General features: G+C 39.0%; 1 pseudogene; it reads left to right on the top strand.

Moving 5' to 3' along the window:
* Positions 1-802: 802 nt before the first annotated feature.
* Positions 803-1,523, top strand: LOC123586020 (annotated as a pseudogene).
* The last annotated feature ends 5,526 nt before the right edge of the window (positions 1,524-7,049 follow it).

The following is a 7,049-nucleotide window of genomic DNA, read 5'->3' as shown; positions in this document are numbered from 1 at the left end:
GTCTGCACCACCACGTCTGCCAACATGGCCACCACCACCACCCAAACATGCTTCGCCAATGACTACATGTACTTTAAGGAGCTCAGCAATGTTGCTTTCTCTGTGGCTTGCAGGTATGTGAAGAATTCCTACATGCAGGATGATACAGCAAAAATCATCAATACCAAGAAGTTACCTGCCTAAGAGCCCCAGAAACTAGAATGTGAAGTCAAACTATTGTGACTTTTGAAACATGCAAACATCAAGTGCCTTTAGGACAGAAGAAGGGTTCACAACCTCATGTTTGACCACGTTACTGGAAAGTAGCTATTTGATGAGATTGTGGCCAGAGGGTAGTACAGTGAAACTGGTTCTGTATACATCAAATTCTGGAAAGTCTTAGCCACATCACCAGCATGACATTGTCCACCAAGACCTGAAGCCTGGCAACCCAATGTTGGCAAGCAAATGCAAAGATGCAAACACAAAGCTGGCCTAGTCATGGAAGTATAGGAGAACAACAGGATGGGCTTAATTTTTTTTTAATTTTTTTTTAAGTTTATTTATTTTTGACAGAGACAGATTGCATGCATGAGCTGGGGAGGAGCAGAGAGAGAGGGAGACACAGAATCCGAAGCAGGCTCCAGCCTCCAAGCTGTCAGCACAGAGCCCAATGCAGGGCTCGAACTCACAAACTGTGAGATCATGACCTGGGCTGAAGTCGGACGCTTAACAAACTGAGCCACCCAGGTGCCCCAGGGTAGGCTTAATTTTGATGGTACCCCAGGTTAGGTGTCCCCTATGGCCTTGAGGAAAGATCCCTATGGAAAACCTGTGGCCATCTGGACCTGTGGGATCTTCCATATATATTCTGTTGGGATTGTCTCCTTTCTTGGATGAAGATCAGCACCAGCCATATCAGCAGATCAAGGCCAGAGCCTATGATTTCCCATCACAAGTGTAGGATACAGTGACTCCTAAAGCAAGAACTTGATCAAGCAGCGGCTGACCATAAACCCCACAAAATGCATCACGCCTCACCCGGCTCTCAAGTACCAATGGGTCTGCCACAGATTCCCCGGTGGCATCCATGATGCATCATCATGAGACTGTGGAGTGTTTGTGCAAGTTCAAAGTCCTGAGAAATCTGAGGGGTGACATGCTCACGACCGTGCTTTCCTCCAGGAATTTTTCAGCTGCCAAAAGTGTACTGAGCAAGAAGTCAGATGGTATTTGAAAGGAACACAAACCACCATGGTGCACAGTTCACAGATGGCATCAAGAAGTCCACAGAGAGCTGCAATATCACCATGGAAGATGAAGACCTCAAAGTGCACAAACAGGAGACCATGAAGATCATCAAACAATAGACTAAGGTTGTTAACAATGGGGTCCTTGAGGCCTACAGGAAGATCTGTGGTTTAAGCCTTACTTCTTTTGATCTCCAGGCCCAGGATAACCTCACAGAGGGGATGGATTTCTACAAGTCTTACTTTGAGAGGCTTCTACCCCAAAACAAGAAGCCCATTCTAGCACCTTCTTGAACATACACATCTACATGATTCATGGATGCAGCTTACATCTCCTACATCTACCTCACCTGGTACATTGAGAGAAGTGTCAGCCTCTCCCCAGCCAGGTGGAGACCCCAGTCCAGCAACGTTGAGATGGCAAATGGCTCAGAGTTCTCTATCACTGCTACGGTGAGCTCAGTCACAGAGGCATTAGGAGATCCCAGCCAGCCAGAGATCACTGAGCCTTTGTGGTCAGTGGTTCTGGAGGACATGAGCGACAGTGGCAGCCCTGTTCATTTGAGATTTAAAACAAGTTACAAAATGGCGGCAGCCAAGGCACACCCTTGCATGTGGCCCTCCCACCTGCCCTTTTATCTACGTTTGCTCTATTGAGACGGTTTTACATTTAAGAAATAAAAAATAGAAAAAAAGATTGTTAAAAAATGGAATTCATATGATAGTTCTAATTTTCAATATTTGAGGAACCTCCATAGTGTTTTCCACTGTGGCTGTGCCAGTTTGCTTTCCCTCCAACAAAGCACAAGGTGGGAATATTCACCAGCATTTGTTATCTTCTGTCTTCTGATAATAGCCATTCTGACCAATGTGCCGATATCTCGCTATGGTTTGGATGTGCATTTCCCTGATGTTGAGTGATATTAAGCTTTTTTCATGTCCCTGTTGGCCACCTGTATGTTTTCTTTGGAAAATGTCTATTCAGATCTTCTGCCCCCATTTTTCATTTTTAAATCAGATTGTCTAGGTTGTTGTTGTTGTTGTCATTGAGCTGTATGAGTTCTTTATGTATTTTTAATATCAACCTCTTATCAGATATGATTTACAAGTATCTTCTCCCATTCAGATCAGTGTAGAGAATATAGTTGGTAATATTGTATTAATTTTGTATAGTGACAGATGATAAATACACTTGTGGTGGTAATTATTTTCTGATGTATACAAATGTCAAATCACTATGCTGTACACTTGAAACTAAATTGTGTGTCATTGAACCTCAATTATAAAAGAGAGAGAGATAGAGAAAGAAACAGAATGGCCAGACAAAAAAAAAATTCAGTTTTTAAGGCCATTTTGGGGGGCTTGGTCTGGCTCCAAGAAGACTGTTCTCACCTATATTTTTGCCTGGTTCTGTTAAAATTCTAACTTGTTGAAGTTAATATTATTGTTCTCATAGAGCTACCAGCTTCCTTTTAATTGCTTACTACCAAAATTTCCATGGTTTTCAACAGCGCCCATATGCTTAAAGTTCCCCATGCTTTGTTCCAAATACAGCCTGTTTCCTTGGGGAGAGCTCTTTGTTCTTATTGTCTTCCTCTCCTGCTGCGTAAATCTTGTGCACCACGGCTGTGGAGTTGAGTTAGAGGTAGAGAGGTGGCCAAATTCTCTCAGAATGAAACCTTTGCTTTACAAACAGGGCTCAGTGCAAGGGCAGTAGCATGTGATCTTCTCAGCATGCCCCCAACTGGCATAAAACCTCTATCCTCTGGTAATGTTAAAGAAAAATGTTAGGGCTCCTTTACCTGGAATAGAGCCTCCTTCTTATGAGTTGAGGATAAACGGAAGAAGGGAGCCCAGGTCTCTCATTGTCTATTATCTGGAATAGAGGTCTTGCAGCATAGAGCTGGGGAGAAAAAGAATTGCTGAAGTCTTACATCACCTGGAGAGACTGTAGTCCTAGGCTGTGCCCTGGAAGAACAGAGAGCCACACCCACCTGAGGACAAATACCATCCCAGGGAGCTGGCTAGGTTTGGAGAGCCTAGTGGCTCAAGTTCCCACTCTTGATATGTTTACCCACATTTAGTAGAATTTCTTTCTTCGTCAATTGTTTTATGTCCTTAGTACAATATTCAGGGGTTTTGAATGTTGTTGTTGTTGTTGTTGTTGTTTGTTTGCTTGTTTGCTTTTATCATTTTCACCAGTAAAAGCCATTTCACTTGAGAAAGAGCCATTCCAGATGTCATTAAAGGCAAGTGTTTGTTTGTTTTTCCTCAAAATAAACACACTACCACAAGGAATATAATCCTCATTACTGCTTTTGAATAGTTATGTATGAAATACATTTTGGAGGAAAGAACCACTGTTCTCTGCAATATATTATGAAACTTGGGGTATATTAAATAATGAAATACATGTGAAGTCATCTAGCATTAGAATTGACATATAAGTGGTTCTTGACAAATTACTCTTCTTTCTGAATATGTTGGGGGTCATTTTGTGACTGTAATTAACCTGAAATTGATCTTGCATTCAGCATAGGCTTGAGAGTGCTGTTTAAAATTTTCTCCTGTCAAAAAAGAACAGATACTGGTAAGAAAATTTTCTGAAAATTATAGAGTCTCATACCTAATTTGCAACAGTGTGAACTATGCTTAGTTATATATGATTTTGTATCAATAATTATTTTATGCTAATGTTCACATATGTAGGTGTTTCTTACGTCTGTTATTTCTGTGTGGAGAAATGCATCCAACTAGAACTTCTCATCCTTACTGAGCCTTCAAAGAACTATGTAGGTGAAAGCAATAAACCCTTTAATACCACATGAGTGCCAGTCTCCTCCTCGGTTCACCCCTATACTTGATTTAGTTTAATCAATTTTATCTTGTTCCTGACCTCCAGGACTGCCTGCAATTTTACTCTGTCTTTTAGATTTGTGCGCTGATTAAAGTTTTTTTGCCTTACCCTTGGAACTTATTAAGTATGTAACTGAGATTTACCTTTTGGCTTTTCTCACTTTTACCTATTTATGAGATTTGATATTAACTCTGGCTTCTCTTCACGGGCCAGGGGAGGAAGTAAAATATTAAACCTTTCACCTCATCAGTTCCATGAGCCAAATACCACTTTACACATATTGTAAATTGTTTTAAACAAAAATAAATTTTTAAAGAATATTTATTTTATTATTTTAATAAATTATTTAAAACTGTTTGAATTAGACATAGAACTGAGAGCTTAACTGAACTATGATTTTTATCTTTAAAAGTGCTGTGGACATTATAGAGAGAACCTCTCTCAGAGCTAGGGAAACCGGGGTAGAGATCAAGAAAAAGGGGGAGTAGAAGCCAGACCTTAAGGGATTCCAATAACAGAAGAGAATCTTGAGTGAGTGAATTAATGAATTAATGAATTCATAAGTGAAAATATTAAAATTAATAAAACATGCCAGAGATTCTTAGTGAAGGGAGGTTTATTGGAAGCCACACTGAAAAATCATTTTTGAAAGACAAGTTGATGGGGTGCCTGGGTGGCTCAGTCAGTTGGGCGTCCGACTTCAGCTCAGGTCATGATCTCACACTCTGTGAGTTCGAGCCCCGTGTCGGGCTCTGTGCTGACAGCTCGGAGCCTGGAGCCTGTTTCAGATTCTGTGCCTCCCTCTCTCTGCCCCTCCCCTGCTCATGTTTTCTCTCTGTCTCAAAAATAAATAAAAACATTTAAAAATTAAAAAAAAGAAAGACAAGTTGAATTCAGATTATGGAAGGTGTGAGTTTTGAGAGCTAAAAGTGTCTCTCCTTTAATAAATAAACAACTCTTATTTTTTATACATTTAAATTCAAGTTAGTTAACATACGATGTAGCTTGGCTTCAGGAGTAGAACCCAATGATTCACTTCTTACATGTGACACTGGTGCTCAACCCAAAAAGTGCTCTTCTCAATGCCCATCACCCATTTAACCCATCCCCCCACCCAACTCTCCTACAGCAACCCTCCGTTTGTTCTCTGTATTTAAGAGTCTCTTTTGGTTTGCCTAAGCAGCTCAACATGTGCTGCTAATGCTATTGCTTTGTTCTGTTCTCATGAGTAGAGGAAGCTGATACATTAGGGAAATGTCAGTGAATATTACAAATCATCTATAAGAAAAAAGACTCAGACACAACCACAAGTGAAGGGCCAACATGGGAAGTAGCTGTGGGAATGGAAAGAAAGGAGCCAGATGTGAGAAAAGTCATGAAGTCAGTACCAGCATGCTTTTGAAGGGGAGAGAGAAGCACCAAGTGTGAGCAATGCTTTGGAAAACAAGGCAGGCAAAAAATATATAAAGTTGTTGATCATGGGAGTTTTAGATCTATGCACACTATGCACAACAGGCAATATTCTGCAGTACAAAGGATCTGAAATCTAAAGTAATAAGCAGAGAATGTGGTATATTATATCCAGAGATAATAAAACTTCATAGCCTCAAGTGTGTGCTGTGAAATTTCCTTTATAAAACATTAATTATATGAATGTGTCACATTAAGCAGTTCTTGGAAAGAATTCTTATGTTCCACTCAGAAAGCTAGATTGATTTTTTTCTACCCATGAACAGTGCAAATTTAGTTAAAATATTGCTTCTCAAGGATTTTACTTTCATGTGTAAGGGATTATTTAGTATCGGCTATCAATTCAGGTAACAATTATTTCCAATGGGCAATCTGTTCTTAAGATATATGAAACCGATTAGAAAATCCCTGTAGGTTGAATATTTAATTATAAACAGTCTAATTAACTTAATTTCTCCTAATACTATAGTCTGAAATTTTGCAGAAGTCAGAAACATACACTTTCCCATTCAAGACACATGATTTATCAAAATTGCTCAGTGTGGAAAAAAATATTTTAATTCCCCGTTTTTGGAGGTTTATACACTTGGCAAATTGTAACAGTTCTTGTGATTTATGACTTGAATTTATTAATTTTCATTACTAGAACTAATTATGGCCATTTCTACTTACTATTTCCCTCATTAGAAAGCCCCAGCGCACGTCGTCAGTCAATTAATGACTCGTTGCTCTCCCTACCTTGTCTGCTGTGTTATACTCACTTCATGAGTAGTGAAGAGTTTAAGTATTTAGACAATTTTGATTACTGCTATTTGTAAGGGAAAAGCAACCAAAAATGTAATAAGCTGTTCTGCATCACATCCAGGTTTTCTCAGGCCTGAAACTTACGGTTTGGAGGAATTTTGTGAAGGGAATAAAGTTTTAAATTTATTTATAAACATGTAAATAAAAATCAGGAACTTGTAAGGGTCTACATGAGTGGAAGGTCATAAAAATGTATGCATCATGATAAATCTGCCTTTAAGAAAGACAGTTGTCACTATGAAATGTAAAGGGTGAGAAAAATCCCTTTTGGCAAAGGAAAAAGCTTTCTAATGTGGCATACTAGGGAAAGTAAATGAACGAATGGCATCTTTTTTATTGTTCTTAATAAAACCTGTGGCTAGAAAGTGGTATATCTCTGTTCTTTAATTTTGTATTACCAAGTTAGCTTACAGAATGTTTACCAACAATTAAAACTTCTTATCCTTAACACCTTGAACATAATGTTGTAGCTAATAATACACCAATGGCATATCAATATATATTCTGGAAGGAAGAGAATACCCATGACAAAAATAAAAGCAGATGTCATCACTACAGGGGAACCGTTTGCAACACATGCATTTGACAAAAGGCAAATATTAAAAGCATATGAAGAATTCCTACAAAACAACAAGAAAAAAAAAACACATACCAGTGGAAAAATGAACAAATGATATGAACAGTTCACA

The sequence above is a fragment of the Leopardus geoffroyi genome, chromosome C3 (assembly GCF_018350155.1).
Source record: "Leopardus geoffroyi isolate Oge1 chromosome C3, O.geoffroyi_Oge1_pat1.0, whole genome shotgun sequence".
Taxonomy (NCBI): domain Eukaryota; kingdom Metazoa; phylum Chordata; class Mammalia; order Carnivora; family Felidae; genus Leopardus; species Leopardus geoffroyi.
Note: the sequence above shows the minus strand (reverse complement) of the source record. Positions and strands in the feature narration are given on the sequence as shown.